General features: G+C 35.4%; 1 pseudogene; it reads left to right on the plus strand.

The window, feature by feature from the left end:
• The first annotated feature begins 336 nt into the window (after positions 1–336).
• LOC149161329 (ubiquitin-activating enzyme E1 1-like) lies at positions 337–18,017 on the plus strand (annotated as a pseudogene).
• The last annotated feature ends 801 nt before the right edge of the window (positions 18,018–18,818 follow it).

The raw sequence follows: 18,818 nt of genomic DNA on the forward strand, positions 1-18,818 counted from the left end.
GACATAACAAGACCCTACAAAGATTTATATTCTTTTGACTCCAACAAAGTGAGATGCTTAGGTATAATCAAATATTTATGTGTTACACTAGCCCAAATATTAACAAAGAGTTTGGTAATGGATATTGTAGTGGTAGACATACCTCCCAAGTATGGAATGTTGCTATCAAGATCATGGGGAGCAAATTTACAGGGTATTTTGCAGATGGACATGACCTATGCTACCATTATCGTTTTTTATCAGCAAAGAAGGTTATGCAGGGAAACATTAATTAAATATATGGTTAGTAGTCAAGACAAACTGAATAATTACCCCTTGTACTCTATGCATTCAGATATGGACTCCTTTGTTTTGTATAATGATGAATCGGTTAAGGAGGAAGTATCACACTTAGAAGCTGAATTGAGTAAGACAGAGGATATCAAATTAGATACTGAGAAACATGATGAAGAGGGAGAAGCCCCGTGGAATATGGATTTCGATGAGGCTGTGAGAAAGGAAGGAGCAGGGGTAGGTGTTTGGATTTTAAACTCACAAACAAGTATAGCTAAGGGACATGCTTACAAACTTAATTTCCAATGTACAAATAATATAGTTGAATATGAAGCACTGGTTCTGGGACTGCAAATTTTGAAGAGGTTGGGAGCTAAAATAATTTCTGCACATGGGGATTCTAAACTCATCATTAATCAAATTAAAGGTTAGTACTTGGCTAAACACCCTAGACTAAGGGCCTACATAAATGTAGCCTTAGATTTTCTGCAATGTTTTCCTGAATATCAATTGTTTGTTATCCCTAGAGGGAAAAATATCTTAGCTGATGTTTTGGCTACTTCAGCCAGTACTTGCAAAATTCCATTCCATCCCAATAGAAAATATGAGGTGGAAGTGAAACACAAGCAAGTTGTTCCAGATAATGTAAGATATTGGCAGGTTTTTGGTAGTGATAAACAAGTAGAAAATTGTTTACAATTGAAAGATGAATTTGAGTATGTACATATTGATACAAATAATGATGTAGATGAAAATAAAAAGGAAATAGGGTTAAATGAAATCGATGACAATCCAGAAGGACTTGAGGTTCTGCAATTAAAAGACAATGTATTACCAAGAGGATTGGTGCCATTGGAAGAGATTTTTGATGTTAACGATGTAACCAAAAAGCCAAAAATAGAACCTGTAGGAGATGAGGTTGAAGACTGTAATATAGGTACTAAGGAAAGTCCAAAAATTGTAAATTTGTCCAAATCCTTGCCTCTTTAAGGAAAAAAGGAATACATTGAGCTATTAAAATCATTTTTTGATGTGTTTGCTTGGAGCTATGAAGATCTGAAATCTTATGATAACAATATCATACAACATACCATTCCCATCAGGGAAGATAAAAAACCCTTCAAACAGAAATTGAGGAGAGTAAATCCAATCCTTTTACCTTCGATAGAAAAATAATTCAATTTTTTTTTTATGCAAAAATCATTGTACCCCTAAGATTTTCAAAATGGGTCTCTAATCTAGTACCAACAAGAAAGAAAATAGGAGAAATAAGGCTCTGTGTAGATTTTAGGAATCTAAACAAAGTTTCTCTCAAGGACAACTACCCTCTGCCCAAAATGGATCATATCTTACAGAAAGTAGTTGGTTCCAGCATAATTTCTTTGTTGGATGGTTTCTCAGGTTACAACCAAATTCTAGTTCATCCTGATGATCAACATAAAACAACTTTTACTACACCTTGGGGGACCTTTATGTATATAAAAATGCCCTTTGGCCTTATGAATGCAAGAGCTAATTTTAAGAGAGAAATGGACATTGCATTTGCTAATGAGAAAGATAGGTTCATTGTCATTTACCTGGATGATATTACTGTGTTTTCTAAAACAGATGAAGAGCATCTTTTACACTTGAGAAAGTTTTTTGAAAAATGCAGAAAATATGGTATCTCCTTGAACCCCAAGAAAACTCTTTTTGGTTTGGAGGAAGGAAAATTATTGGGTCACATTATTTCGAAAAAAATTATCAGAATAGACCCAACATAGTCGAAGCCATACTGAAAATTGACCCTCTCGGGAACATGAAATAAATTCAGTCTTTCATTGGTAGGATAAATTTCCTTAGAAGATTTATTCCAAACCTGGCTGAGATATTGAGAGCCATTACAACCATGCTAAAGAAATGTATTCAAATAAAATGGAATAGTGAAGCCAAAAAACCTTTTAGTCAAGTAAAGGTAGCTTTAACAACTGCTCCTGTTTTATTTATCCTTGAATTTACAAAGGATTTCATGATTTTTTCTTTCGCTTTTGAACATACTATTGCAACAATTTCGTTGTAGAAAAACAATGAAGGACATGGACAACTTATAGCTTTCTTCAACATGGCTTTAAGGGATGCATCATTAAAGTATAATATCATGGAGAAACAAGCCTTTTCTTTAGTGAAGGCACTAAAAGATTTTAGAGTTTGCATTCTACATTCCCGTATCATTGCATTTGTCCCAAGAGTTGTAGTAAAATATTTACACAAACTAATCCAGAAGGGAAAAGAGGCAAATGGATTGTAGTTATTCTAGAATATGACATTGATTTAAGACCTACTAAGTTCATCAAAGGTCAGGAATTGGCTAAGCTAATGGTTGAATCCAATTTCCATGCACTAGATACAAATTTTATAACTGCACTTGATGAACAGGAAGAGCTAGCGACTCCACAGGTATCATAAGCCTTTGCTACCTCTCCTTGGTATGCAGATATTATCTTTGTGTTACAAAATTTACAAGCTCCTCTTGGTTTAACCAATACAAAAGCTAGATTTCTCAAGTTAAAAGCCATGAAATTCTGCATTTTAGATCAGAATGTGTATTGGAAAGATGTTGGGGTATTTTACTAATTTTTTTATTGAAAGATGAAGCAGGAAAGGCTATAGAATAATTTCATCAAGGAGTGTGTGGAGGACATTTGTACTAGAAAACAAAGGCTAAGAAAATCCTAAGAGTTGGTTTTCGCTGACCTACCTTGTTTGCATATGTTCATAAGAAAGTTACAACATGCCATGAGTGCCAAATCTTTGAAGGTAAGAGAAAACTTTTTCCCTTACCTTTAAAGCTCATTTCAATTGAGGTTCCTTTCCAAAAATGGGGCCTATCTTTCATTGGAGAAGTCCATCCAAGCTCCTCAGCTCAACATAGATGGATTTTGACAGCCACTGACTACTTTACCGAGTGGATTGAGGCTATCCCAACTAGACAAGCTACAAACACTATAACCATATAGTTTATAGAAGGTAATATTCTTGCCGAATTTGGATGTCCACATAAGATCATCACTAACAACATTGTTGCTTTCAAATAAAAAAGGATGATTGATTTTTTCCATAAGTATAACATAAGGTTAGCACACTCTACTGCTTATTATCCACAAGGGAATGGGTTATCTGAGTCTTTTAATAAGAGCTTAGTTAACATTATTAAGAAACTATTGCAGGAAAATAAAAAAAAGCTTGGCACAAGAAGTTGGTTAATGCTCTGTGGGCTGACAGAATTAGCATAGAGAAGTCTATTGGAATGTCTCTATTCCCTCCTATTATGACCGTTGACCCCACGCTCCCTAACTCAACTCCTCTTCCGCCAAGTGGCACCTCCCGTCCCCACTCCACTCCAATACAATTCGGCCACATGGCACTCCCCATACGCTCCTCTCCCATTGTTGTCACATCCTTTCTCGCTCCACTCCAATGCACTCTCACCACATGGAACATATGCACTCGTCATTTAATCGTTTCAGCCTAGATTAGCGGACCCACTCCATTAAACGGTTTAATCCCAACAGTAAACAAGTTCATTTACAAATAAAGCCTAAACATGTTCTTTTGGCCCTCCCTTTTGTTGTTCCAAGACACCAACATACCATAACCTATTACAATGCTCAGTCAAACTGTGACATCTCTCAGTCAGGAAGAAAACTGCCACTACAAACAGCCACCCAACCACCAGTCTTCATCCATCTGATTCCCAGGTAATTCCAAATTTCCAGTTCTTTCCTTTCCAGCATGGCTCTTAAAGGAAAATCTAAATCTACAAAAGAAAACCCCCTTCTACCCCCTATAATTGACTTGGACCATCAACCCCTAGTAGATCAAGAATATAAAATCCTTGAAACCAGTTGTGAGTTTGACCTCTACGAACTTCACAACTGGTTAAAACAAAAATTCATAGATCTTAGTGATGAATTGGGTTTGTGGGACTCCTTCCTACCCTAATTCATTTTTCCTCAAACCCACTATTTCCCTGAATTCATTTCATGGTGCCACTTCCAGTACATTCCCAGTCATAGGGAAATTGTAGCCCAAAATAATGTTATCCTTCTCACAATTACCTCTTATCCCATTTCCCAAATGTTGCATATTTAGAATTCTACCTCTCTAAAACCTTTTTCAATAGATTCCCTTATGGAACTCTACAAGAACCTCACTTTCCCTCATAGAGAAAGGATATTTGAAACATTTCTCCCTGAGGATGCTCAATGGCTTAAGAAAAATCCTCCTTATCGACCCTCCATGTCCCCTGAAATGACAAAGAAAATTATCTCCATAGTTTCTTTCTTACTAGGCTATCAATCTGATTAGTGGGTTGATGAAGCCATCATAGGGTTTTTATCAGTCTTCTCAATAGGTGAAAATCCCTCAATAATTTTCAACTAGAGTGAGTTTCTAGCAAATTCCATTCATGAGCAGTTCCTAAATTTTTCTATCGAAGGAGTTTTTAAGTATGCTTCAGTTCTAGTCTATTTGATTTTATTCCATTAGACAAACAGGTTTCAATTTCCATTACAAAAATTGGATGAGCAAGGAAATTCCCAATCTGTGATTCATTGGACTTCCTTGGTATGGAAGCATACCAATGAATTCACCTTCAGTGAGTATGTTGACCAATTTTTGTATACACTATCTTTCCTATTGAATAGTGATGTTGAACTAAGGATAGGACCTGAGATAAAAAGATATCTACACCTCAGTGACCAAACCAAAATAGGCGACTGGTACCTGTACTAGAATTACACTGAGATCAGAGTGTATGGGTGCGAATTTCCTCCATACAGGTTGCCCAAGTTTGTCCCTATGATAATTTTTTCACTAGAATATATTAGATAGATTATTATTAGCAGAAATTATACTCCATAGCTAGAGATAAGTCAAAATTTTGCACCATCAAAGGGACCATCACAGGAAAAGTTTTCATGGAAGGTTCAAAATTCAATTTACTTATCAAACATGAGATAAAACATTTGTTTGTAATTAAGCCTACCTTCCAGAAATATACTGAGGTGGATGAAACCTACATAAAGTTAATTAAATTCTCCACCCCAGATGAAGACAAATGGGATAAACTATGCCAACTACTTGAGTAAAACAAGTGTTCATCTTCAACAACAAAGTAGCATATTTTCAGGCCAAGTCAGCACGAGAATCCTCGAAGATAGTGCCAGACAGCTACAACAATTTTATTTGCCTGTATTTTTGTACTATTTTTATAAATAACTTTTTAGGATATTTTGTAAAAATCTTGATATTTAAAATCAAGATATTTTGATGAGTTTTGTATAAATACTTCAGAATTCGAAGTAAAAATGTTGGAACTGGTACTGAGCTAAAGTGATCATTTCATTAATACAAGAAGTTGTTCCAAGATTCATGTGTCAGGAAAATTGGTGATGTTTTTCCTCTTGTGTATTTGTCATTTCTATGTTTTCCATATGTTTTTCATATCTGTATTGTTTAAATAAAATTAATGGTCAGACTTGTTTAATTACACTCTGCTCTGGCTTCTAAGCAATATCTGCATTTTCAACTGAAATTGAATATAGAATTCATTCTAAAATGCTCTATGTTTAATTGAATTTGAATCTTTTCCTCCCTTTCATTCCACAAAAGCTTCAAAGATCCAATAGGCTGCCTACCTTGCCATGTTAAATCTGTTCTATCATTCTTGTATATGATCACCCTAAGACTTTTTGACTCCATTGCCCAATAGTCTTTCCTTGCAATTTCAACCAAACATTTCAAGAAACCAAACTTTGAACCCAATAACTAGCCTAAAACCCCACAGAAGCAAATCTAAATCCAATAGAGAGATCCCTCTCTAAGTTTAGAAGGGCTAGCTTCTAAGCTTACAAGTGCTTTTGTGTTTACCTCTGGGTTTCTTTTATAGCGTTAAGAAATTATGGTGAGATAATAGTTGGATTGGTTTTGAACTGGTAACCTTTCAACCACATAGTGCCTTAACAGAATACTCTATCACTATTTATTCTACTCCCATGAGCATCTATGTGACCATTTTAATTAATTGAATGTTCCACACTTTTTTAATATACTAACTCTATATTATGGTACTCTATAATTACTCTCATTAAAATTATTCTTCTATCAATTATTTTAATTCTTTACATAAAAAAAGGCAGGTACTAAGCAGCAACGTTGCATATTACACTCGTTTTAAATTGCACACAATATCATCTCAACTATATAAGTAAATGAAAAACACGTTTAAACCATTTTCAAATCTACCATATATCGACAAAGGCAACATACACAACTATTATGAACTTGAAAAGTGTTTAAAAAAATTAATAATAATAATATTTTTCAAATAATGTTAACATTACTCTATAATATTCTATACAAAATACTTTATTAACGTTTATTTAAATCATTTTAATATGTTTAATATATTAAATATAAATGATTAGATTCAAAATAAAATATTTTAATAAAATACTTTTAATTTAAATTAATTTATTAAGTATATATTTATTATGTATTATAACATTAAATTGTAAGTTATATATCTACATAAAATATTTTATTTTAAGAATAAAGTATTTTTCCAAATATTTAATAACAACATTTAAAACTATTACACTAATATACTTATTAAAAATAAATAAAAAATTATGAGTTCAGTGTTAAATTTAAATAAGAGAATAATTATTAGAAATTATGAGTTCATTGTTAAATTTAAATAAGTGAATAACAATCCTTCTGGTCAACAATTTGAAATATATTTGCATAAAATTATTTATAATCAAATATTATCTATTTATTTTTTCAAATATTTTATTTTATTTTATTATTTTAAATATTTTATTTTATATATTATGAGTGAATTATTTTAAATATTATTATTTTTTTTACCATTTAAATTGTATTTATAAATAATTATTAGAAATCTATTTTAATTTCACATCTATTAAACAAAATCAAATTTCTTATACTACAATTTTTTTTAATTTTACATTCACCAAAAAGTTCCTACAAATTTAATATTTTCAATACTTCAGTAAATCCAATAACATAAATCTATAATTATCTATATTTTTTTGTTTTGTTTTTGTTAATTTACTTTCCTATGATAAAGTACCTCAAGCCTAATTACCAAAAAAAATTACAATAATAATAAAACTTAAAAAACAATATTTTAAGGAAGTGTAATCTCAAATTCTCAAATAAAACGCATAACAAAATATAGAGAAAATTCCCCGACAATCTGAACACACAACAGATGGAAAATATACGACGTTTGCGTCGCTACTAACTAACCCCACAAATGGCCGAAAGTTCGAGAAAGATGCTTGAAAATATCGCATCACGAGGAGGTACGGTTTTTTTTTTTTAAGCTTCACCCGCACTATGAAATTATGTACATAGACAGTACTTATTGAAAGCCAGCCACTTTATGGTGGTATATATTACTAACAATTGCTCCAAAAGCGATCATTCCAAAAGGTACAAAGAGATGTCTATCAGATTGGTTAAATTGACAAACTTGTATTTTGGTTTTTATAATTAAACATGAAATAGTTCACTTCATGTATGTTTAGGAAAGAATATAATATTATTTATTCGAGTCTATCACAAATGGAAACAATTTGTTTTTAGTGAAATTGATGCATAAACATTATGATATTCTTCATATACCATTCACCACTATCAATTTTTCACCCTCGTGATTAGGAAACTCAATCAAAATCAAAACAAAGACAAAAGAGGGGAATACTAATATAGAAATCCCAACAACACGTAGCCTTCAATTGGAAATGCTCACCCATCAACCTTCAAATCTATTATGAACACATTGTATGGTATGTTGTGGAACTCTCTTGGTTTATTATTTAGAAACAACCAAAACAAAAAGCATACTAGTACAGGGTGCTTGCTTTTGAAACCAAACGAATATGAGCTAACAGAGGACGAGAGTTAAGTTTTATGTGTGTATCCATGGCATTTAAAATGTATTAGGTTCTACTATACTGTGAATTTGGACCAAGACAAGCTTTTTACTATACCGAAAGCAGAAACTTATTATAGGTTGCCAATATGGACCGTAAAATTTGGCTGGATTTTTTGGAAATATAAGCTCAAGATACGCTTGTTGGAGTGGATGGCGGGCTCTTCCCCCTCCCCTTCCCCCCGTCTGTATTTCGTGTAAGCCCTAGATTTGGCTATATTTGTTTTTGTTTGTAAGCAACCCCCTTTCCTTTTTCAAAACGAAACAGGTCCCCACATGTACATACACAATTTGTGATGATTTCTTCTTGATTTGATTGGTTTGAATATCTTTCATATATTTTATTTGCTTATTATTTTTTATTTTATGTCATGGCTTGTAAGAGTGTTTGCTTTGCTTTTAGCATGCCTCAATATCATTACACAAGTTCCTATGAAATCCCCAAATGTGCAGACCCACTAGTTTCTCTCGTCTATTTAAAAACTCGTGTCGCTGGGCTTACCCTCATGCCTATTATGATCCGAATAGCTTGATCACATGCTCTGGGGCTAACTATCTCATCACATTTGGCCCTCATTGACAACGACGTTGCAAACGCTTTGCACTTTTGAACATTTAAGAGAATCTGTTTGGGTATTTAAGAACATGGCTTTTGAGGAAGGATCCAATAGTGATAATTTCAACACTGTAGTGGCACCGAATGGTAACAACTACAACAAGCATATTCATAATAGTTACAGTGATGCAGTTCCATTGCATTGGCAAACAAATGTTTTACCCTTAAGATTTGAACATTGCATGGTTGGATGTGGAAGTGGTTTAGTTTTTGGGGTTTAATATTTTTTTACCTTGAAGGATTAGTTTCAGAATTAGTGTAAGCATATGAGCATACAAAGAATATATGTGCAATAGGAAGTTATTGTCTTAAACTCTCTTATTTTCTTAATGTGAATTATCCCATATTTATTTTGAGAAATTGCTATGGCACTCATCTGCACATATTATATATATTTGTATTTACTCAGTTTCTTAGATGGCTCTATAATTTTGTTTTTAACTGAATTTCTATGATGGCTTCATAATTTATTCCTCGCTAAATTTTTCTTAAATATTTGAATGTTGCATTGTAAGTTATGGTTAGTTTTTCCCTTGGTTTAGAATTTGAACGATGTATTATGTTTTGTTTTAAAGTACTTGTAACAATTTTGGAGTCTCAAAGATTTGTCAATTTTGGAATTTATGCATTCTTATAAATGAGAGTGCCTGTGCAATATTAAGTTGTTTTTATTTTTTTGGATTTATCTTTTTTTAAAGGCAAACTATATGGTACGTGTTTTGAAATTTGATAGGAAGTATCTTCATATATTAAATGTGTTTTGAAATTTGATAGGAAGTATCCACATATATTAAAAATATCATTGAATCTTAGTGTCACAAACCCAGAGTAGTGTAGCAAAACATTAATTAAAATACCCGATATTTAAAAGAGCTTCATCCCCAAGATGTGTGGGCTTCCATTTAGGGAGAAATCATTGGTGTATTTCCTCATCATAAAAATCCAACATAATATGGTCATTTGGGTCTAGATGGTGAAATTCATCCATGCCACAGTAAATTTTCACTCTTATGAATTTCTAAGGAGCTTCTTTACAGTGATAAGTATCTTCCTGAATGCATATTTGACAAAACTTTTTCATGTCTTTGGAGTACATATGTTTCGCTTTTTTAACATGGGATGAAAACGTTGTCCCTTTAAAAGAAACAAGTTTTGTAGAAATTTAGGTAACTGTCACTATTTTGAAATTGAAGCTAAAATATATTATTCAAAAGTTCATGGCCTTTGATTTATTTACATTTCCACCTCGTGAATTTCAATCCCTGAAGGAGATAAGTGTAGCTTTTTCAAAATTAATTTTCTTAATATCTTGTTGTTATCATTGGGATGAAACTATATATTGCATACCCATGCTTTTAGTAAAGGAATAATTTTTCAAACAAGGTTGCAAATGAAAAGCATTTGGCATGTAGGCTAAGCACACACTGAACGAGGTGGAATAAGAAAAAATTGGAGAAATACTTAACATAAACTTGATCCTACCAATTGAGACAGGGTACAAAATATCATTTCAAAGTAAACTAAAAGTTTATCACAAATGATTTTTTGTCATTTGAATGTAATTAAATTTATTAATTTACTTGTATTTTATAAATAAAAAATATTATTATTTGTGTTATAAACATGCATTCTCAAATATTCTATTCTTTCAGTGTATCTTTGCACCTCTAGGGCTTATTGCTAGTTATCATTAATGAGAAATATGAGGAAGCAAAAAACTACTATAGAGACAATTATCTATCTCATAGACTTTTTGTGGACCTTATTAAAAATTGAAAATAGTTATGCTCAGGTTTCCTAAAACTAAATTGTATTTTTCTCATGTTTAACAACCAATTACAAAATGTCACTTAACCCTTTTTTTAAACTACTTATGATTTTACATAGTTAAAAAGTATAGGAGTTATTCATAATACATATGGTATAGCTTATTATGTTTTTTTATACAGTGAGAAAACCTATCATAACTCAATTGTCAAACCAGTAGTGAAGACAACCATCACTGGCTGCTATCCACTAATGTTGGTTGTCTCGTAGATGTTATCCAAAAATGCTATCCACTATTGTTGGTTGTCTCGTCAATGTTATCTAAAGAAAATCAAGCCACCTAAAATTACCGGTTATCCAAAAATGCTATCCACTATTGTTGGTTGTCTCGTGAATGTTATCTAAAGAAAATCAAGCCACTTGAAATTACCCATTTAGTGGTCAGTAAGGGGGCAGGGTTTTACTCTTACCATATGTTTGTGGATCTTAGAACATCAATTTGTAGCGAAAATAATTTTAAAACATACTCCAAACTCAATAATATAACTTGTATATTTAAAAACTTAAAACAATTACATATATTAATAATAAATTTTTAATTATTAAAATATATATATATATATATATATATATATATATATATATATATATATATATATATATTTGCAATTTCCAACTTGTCATTTCCAAAAATATTTGACAATACACTTTAGCCATGTTGTATCCAATCCCTATTACTCCCCCTTCTGGAAACTAGTGCAACATAGATATTAATGTTCAAAATATATATACTTTTATTAATTTGAAATAATTCCAATCAACTGTGCAGTGCCACTTAATCAAAAACTGCACACTGCCACTTAATCAAATAGAAAAATTGAATGCCTGAACATGTAGCTATTGGTTTATTAATACACCGGGTAGTATATGCCACTCGTTCGGATAATATATTTAGTTAAATTAGACAGGAGGCATATACTGCCCCACCCACTAATAAACCGATAACTACAGAGCAGATCACTTGCTTTTATTGGAAAGTTGCAAGAGTTAAACACTTATGTTGTTGTTTCTACCTGGACTGCTATGTTATCTAAGGAAAAGTTGTCTCAATTCCAGGCAGTAGTGTACACAGGACTAAGTCTTGCAAAGAACAGAGCACTTGCTTCTGTTGGAAAATTGCAAGAGTTAAACACTTTTGTTGTTGTTTCTACCTAGACTACTAGACTACTAAGAAATGTCTGGCAGTGATATGAGGAACTGGCTGGCAAGTTTCTGGAAACAAGTTATTGGTTATGTTCCGGTAATATCCAACCTTATGAAGGACTGGTATTGTTTCAATTTCTTAAACGAAGCGGATGCTGAAGCCATTCAGAGTCGGCCATGGGTTTACAAGAGGAGCTTTCTAGCTCTGTATAGATGGTACATAGGTTTCAACCCACTGAAAAACACTCCTGCAAACAATTTAATTTGGGTTAAGTGTCCAAATCTGCCCTTAGAACTTTGGTCAAAAGAATCCTTGGAGATGATAGGAAATGCTATTGGTCGCTTTGTCTATGTGGATCCATGGTGTCTGGGAGAAAGAGATAAACGAATAGCTTGGATTCTTATACAGAGGCCTTTTAGGGGAGGCTATCTTGATCATATCGAGATCATCTGGAAAAATCAGTTCATCAACCAAAGACTGGATTTTTGGGGTATTCCTTTCAGATGCGCTGCATGCAGGAAAACTGGTCATCTGGTCAAAAACTGTCCGAGTGGGAATATTTTTGAAAACAGAAGGTATATCAAAATATCATTCATAAATGGAACCCAATCCTCTCCAATCTCGTCCTCATTTCAACCTCATAGTCCTTGTAGTCCAAAGCTACATTCAGAACATCACTCCCACATGAAAGATCTTTCTCCGAACAGGGAGCCTGTTTCTGATCGCTCACGTTCAGCTGAAAAGTCAAATCCTGGAAAGAACTCGGGGTTCGAAAGGTCTCCCTTCACAGAGCCAAAGGAGGATAGCCCTATCCCCTCCCCGCCTCCCATGCAAAAGCAAGACTTCATTCTGGACTCTATGCCTGGACCGTCGAAGGAGGCTAATTTTTCGGTGGGCTCGATTCCCATTCCCATTTCCTCCTCTTCTCCGGAATTTAATGGTCATAATATCCAAAAGGGGAAAAACAAAGAAGGCGGCCCGACCCCTTTTAATTCCCCGTCGTCCTCGGTAAACCTCTTTGACAGCGACTTGGACCATTTGCTTGACAGAGAATCTCTTGAATTAGAACCGCTTACGATTCACAAGCCTGGCCCTGCCTACATGCCCTCCATAAGCCCGGACTCGGCCAGAAATATCACGGTACGGAAAAAATTCAGAGGAGGAAGTAGACATTTTAGAGGTAGGACTATAGTTTCTAATGAAGGCATCAGGAATTTGTCATTGGTCGAGATTCCTGTTCTTGAAATCTCTGAACAACAGCCCCTTAGAGCGAGTCTGGCTGCAGAAGCATCTAAATGATCCCGATCATCTCTTTTAATATCCGGGGTCTTGGCGTTGATCCCAAATTCATAACGCTAAAAGACTTTTTCTTTCATTCCAGGGCTGCGATCATTCTAATTCAAGAAACAATGCATAAGAAGGAGGACTCAATCTCATATTTCAGGAAAATGCTTCCTAATTGGTTCATCGTTGCTACAGAAGCTAATGGATTGTCGGGTGGTATGGCTACTCTGTGGGATCCTTCCCGGGTAAAGGCCAAGGCATATAGATGCTACGCGGGGATTATTATTTCGGCCTCCATCAGGGGATATGACTTTCCAGTAAATATTCTCAATCTTTATGCACCATACAAATCTCGCAATGCTTTCTGGAATAGAATTTTTGATTCTGAGCTGCTTGATATCAATAATCTCCTTATAGCGGGTGACATGAATGTGGTCTTGAAATCCAATGAAGTATGGGGTCAAGGGAAGTTAAACAATGGACTCGCGGACTTTATAAACGCTGAGATGCTCAACAGAAATATGATTGACATAATCCCTGCGGTAATGAAACCATCATGGTCAAACGGCAGAGTAGGCGACGCCTACATAGCAAAAAGACTTGATCGTGTCTTCATTCACTTCGGTATTATTGATAAATTTGGCATGCCCCGCCTTTCTGTGGAAAATATCCAGATATCGGATCATAATCCCATCCTCCTATCGTGGCCTGTAAATCTCTTTAAAAGAGGTTATTCCTTTAAGTTTGACCGGGGCCTCTTACAGGATTCCTCCTTCAACGAATATATCCAGAAAGTATGGAAAAGCATAAAGGACAGAGACAAAGATTTTATCTTCTCCTCTTTCAGAGAAAAATTGACAGAGATAAGGGGTCTGATAAAAAAATGGCAATATCAAAAACACCAGAAGGATAAAAAAGACCTTCAAATGGTCCAACAGGATATAGATCAGCTATTGGCATCTACTGACTACACTACATGCTCCCTAGAGATGAAAAGTCGCATCAGGATCTTGGAGAAAGAAAAACACCGTTTGCTGCAACAAGAGGAAGCCAGATGGAGGCTTAAAAGCAGAGCTCTGTGGATGAAGAATGGAGATAAAAATTTGAAATTCTTTCACAAATATGCTAACGCAAGGAGAGCAAGGAACTTCATATGGGAAATCAAGGACGACCAAGGCAACTCAGCTTTCTCTCAGGAGGACATTACTAGTCAGGCCGTGAATTTTTTTAAAAATCAATATAGCAGGAATAATGAGATTGCCTTCAACGACATTAGATGGGGCTTAGATCTGGTGCCACAGATGTTTGATCAAGCGAAAAATGAAGCCCTGTTCTCTCCAGTAACAGAGAAGGAACTCTTGGAGATAATGAAATCATTTAAACAGGACAAGTCCCCTGGCCCTGACGGATGGTCAATTGACTTCTTCATTCATTTCTTTGACCTATTCAAAAGGGACCTGCTCAGCATGGTGGAAGCATCCAGACTCTCGGGCAGTATTCACTCATATACATCTTCTACTTACATTGCTCTTATACCTAAGAAGGAAGAGCCAGTATCTTTTCTGGACTTTAGGCCCATATCTCTATGCAACATAACCTATAAGATTATTTCAAAGATTATTGCAGAAAGAATTAAGGGGACATTGGAAGCTTCTCTATCCCCAAACCAGCATGCATTTTTAAAGGGCCGAAATATTCTTAATGTTGTTGCCAGCACACAAGAATGTATACATTCCATGGCCTTGCATAAGTCAAATGCAGCTATCATGAAAATTGATATTATGAAAGCATACGATGTCCTGGACTGGGGATTCCTACAAAGTCTCTTGGTGAAAATAGGCTTAGAACAGGGTCTGATTCGATGGATTATGGCCTGTTATGAAAATGTTAATTATGCTGTTCTAATTAATGGGATTCCCTCTCCTTTCTTTCAGGCGGAAAGGGGCTTGCGTCAGGGATGCCCGCTATCGCCACTCCTTTTCATTTTAGCCATCAATACTCTGAGTTTGCATATAAACCATGCAGTGAAGTTAAAACAGTATGCTCCGATTAGAATCTGCAAAAACATTAGCATATCTCATAACCTCTTCGTAGATGATGTTCTACTTTTTTCCATGCTCACTAAAGTCACATGGATATGCATCAAGTCCATTCTTGACCGGTTTCAGAAAGCATCGGGACTTGCCATAAACAAATCAAAATCGATCTTGTTCCACAATGACACTGATGAGGCTCTTACAAGCTGGATTTCCCAGCTCTTTGGGATCTCCTCCAGGTCTCTATCCGAAGGATTAAAATACCTTGGATTCCGACTTAAGGCGAAGGCATATTCAAAGGAGGATTGGAGATGGATCATCGATAGATTTCACAGTAAGATATCATCATGGGAGTTCAGATCTTTATCTCAGGGAGGGAGGGTTGTTCTTGCCCAAGCAGTATTGATGCAGCTATCAGTCTACTGGGGCCACCTCTTTCTTCTTCCGGCTAGCATCTTCCAGGCCATGAATAGGATCACTGCCAATTTTATCTGGGGGGCTAAAGCGGCAAGGAGCAAAATTCATCTATCAAAATGGGATCTCATTACACTGCCAAAAAATCTAGGAGGCTGGGGTTTGAAGGATATAAGGATTTTTGGGAAAGCCCTTCTCTGCAAATCCTTATGGAGGGGCTTTTTTGAATCAAATCCATGGAGTGCTATTATCCGCCAAAAATACCAAAAAGGGAGAAGCGTAGAATTCTGGTACAGGTATGGCGCCATCGGTATCAAACAGGGGTCTGCTATATGGCTAAGTTTCAGGAGAATAGAACTTTACTTCTTAAACAATCTTAAATGGAGGATTTTTTCAGGTTGTAAGATCTATATTGGCCTCGACCCTCTTGCTGATTTCAAAGGACTTCTTCAGTTTCCAGATCCTCTTCTTTTTCATCTTCACAGGTCCGGTTTGTTTACATGGGATAGGATTATTGAACAATGGAATGGCCTCTATCCTATCATTAAGAGTGCAGATGATCTCGGTATCCCACAGGCACTGTCTTCTGTATGGGAAAATCTCATATTATCCATCGTTTAAGAGGGTTTGAAATGTGCTGGAAATGACGATCATATGGTATGGCCATCTTCCTCCTCAACAGTAGCAGTAAAGGAAATTTACTCGGATCTCATTTCAAAGAAAATTATTCCAGCTAGAAAGATTTTCCCATCGTTATGGTGGAAGCTTGCATGCCCCCTAAAAGTGATCATTTTCTCTTGGTTTGTCTTCTACAATAAGAATTTAACTTGGGAAAATTTAAGGAAACAATCTTGGCACGGCCCCAGCAGATGTGTTCTTTGCAAGATGGAGGAGGAGTCCAACTTCCATATGTTCTTCTCCTGTAGAACATCCCTACAAATCTGGTATGAACTCGCCATGTTCTATTCTTTTCAGCACCCTAACTTCTCTTCTGTGGATGCAACTTTCAAATGGTGGGGACGTCAAGATCCAAAAAAGCGCCCAATCCTCCCTTCAACAATCTGGTGCCTGTGGAAATGGAGAAATTTAATAATATTCGAGAATTCTAATATTTCTTCCAATTATGTGCTATCTTTTGTCTTAGCTCTCCATCCTCCTATCGCTTGAATGCTGATCGTCAGGAAGATCCAGTGCTTATATTTTTCTGATTCTGAAGGTTGTAATAGCTTTGACTTGGGGTTCTTGTTTCTTTTTTCTCCTTCCCTTCATGGGATCTATGAGACTATGATGGTGATATCTTTTATCAGTTTTTTGTTCTCCTCATAATGTGATGCATCAGCTCATGCTTTTCTCAGAAGCCTTATTGTCTTCAGTACAATCAGGTTCTTACATGTAATCCTATCAGAATATGTTTGTATATATTTCCTCAATATTAATATATGCTTTTCTTTCTGAAAAAAAATCTAATGAGAAGTTGTCTCAATTCCAGGAAATAGTGTTCACAAGACTAAGTCTTGAAAAAACGATTGACTTTGATGATTACTCATATCGAAAAACCACCAATACCTTTCATTAAGTCAGATGTTCATGGACTATTTGGAAGTGTGTTTTGTGACTTTGGACCTAAGTTCACTGTATATGATGTGAATGGTGAAGAACCTCGCACTGGTATAGTTGCATCTATTAGCAATGATAATCCATCTATTGTATCATGTGTTGAGGATGAGAGGCTCGAGTTCCAAGATGGGGACCTTCTTGTTTTTACTGAAGTTAAACGTATGAATGAGCTGAATGATGGAAAGCCAAGAAGGATAAGGAATGCAAGATCTTATGGGTTTTTTCTTGAGGTAGATACCACCAATTTCAGTGCCTATGAGAAAGGTGGAATTGTGACGAAGGTGAAACAATCTAAAGTCTTGCATTTTAAGCCACTAAATGAAGCTCTTAAAGATCCCGGTGAATTTCTTCTTAGTGATAATTCGAAGTTTGATCGCCCTCCATTGTTACACTCCTTTTCATCCTCTAGGTAAATTTGTGTGTGAGTTTGGGCGTTTTCCTGCTCCTTCGTCAAATGAAGATGCTACCAAATTAGTGTCTTTGGCAAGATCTATTAATGAAACATCAGGTGACCAAAAATTAAACACCATTGGTGAACATGTATTAAGACATTTTTCAAGTGGTTGTCATGCAGTGTTAAATCCCATGGTAGCACTATTTGGTGGAATTGTTGCCCAGGAGGTCGTGAAAGCTTGTTCAGGAAAGTTTCATCCAATTTTTTAGTTCTTTTACTTTGACTCATTGGAATCCCTTCCTAAGCATCCCCTTAGGTAAGAGGATATTATGCCTCTGAATTGTTGATACGATGCTCAAATATCTGTTTTTGGAACAAATCTGCAAAACGTATTGGAGGAAAGCTGAAAATCCACTCACTAATGTCGCGGAAATTCAAGGGAATCCGACTAAGAAAATAAGGAAAATGGGTGTCATAAATTCGAATGCCCAATTGCAGGGCCAAAATTTTGCTAGGCTCCTCCAACACCCTAGAAAAATATGTTGGCGCCTATAAATTTGTAGCGTATCGTCTGAGAGCATCCAAGGTTAGGTTCAATATTCCGGACTCGCCGACAGAAATTTCATGAGCCTCTTCTCTATCACCATTGCCAATCCAAGCCATCGCAGCTCGGTTCGCTGCAGAAGAATTTTGGTTGTCGTCAGATGACAACGTCAATGTCCTGCGGTTCGGTAGAGGAATCTGACTTGTCTGCCAAAAATTCCATGTGCCTCTTCTCTATCATCGTCGCGGCCAGGTTCACCGCACAAGAATTTTGGTTTCCGTAAGATGAGAACATGACAACATCATCCTGCGGTTCGGTAACAGAATCAGAGATTGAAAGACTAACAGATTTTGGTGGAGCAAGTTTCAGCATTTTGTGATTCACTACTCCTGGAAGCTCTGGATAATGGCGAGTCTCTAAATTTAGAGGATTTTCCTCCCCTAAGATTTGGGGATGAATGATTTGGGGTTTCTCCTTCAGCCACGGAAGACAGGTATTTTCTAAGCAAAAATTTGGCATATCTGTTGGAAATTTTTCCATGATTAATGTACATTCTCACTTGCGTAAGTTGGCTAGAAGATGAGATTTCTAAGCGCTTGAAACAATGGAAAACTAAAATTGTTGTCGCTTTCGATAAGTTATAGTCAGTTCCCATGCGATTGAA

The sequence above is a fragment of the Pinus tabuliformis genome, chromosome 5_2 (genome assembly GCF_031772625.1).
Source record: "Pinus tabuliformis cultivar Carrire ecotype Pingquan chromosome 5_2, CPIR1, whole genome shotgun sequence".
Lineage (NCBI taxonomy): Eukaryota > Viridiplantae > Streptophyta > Pinopsida > Pinales > Pinaceae > Pinus > Pinus tabuliformis.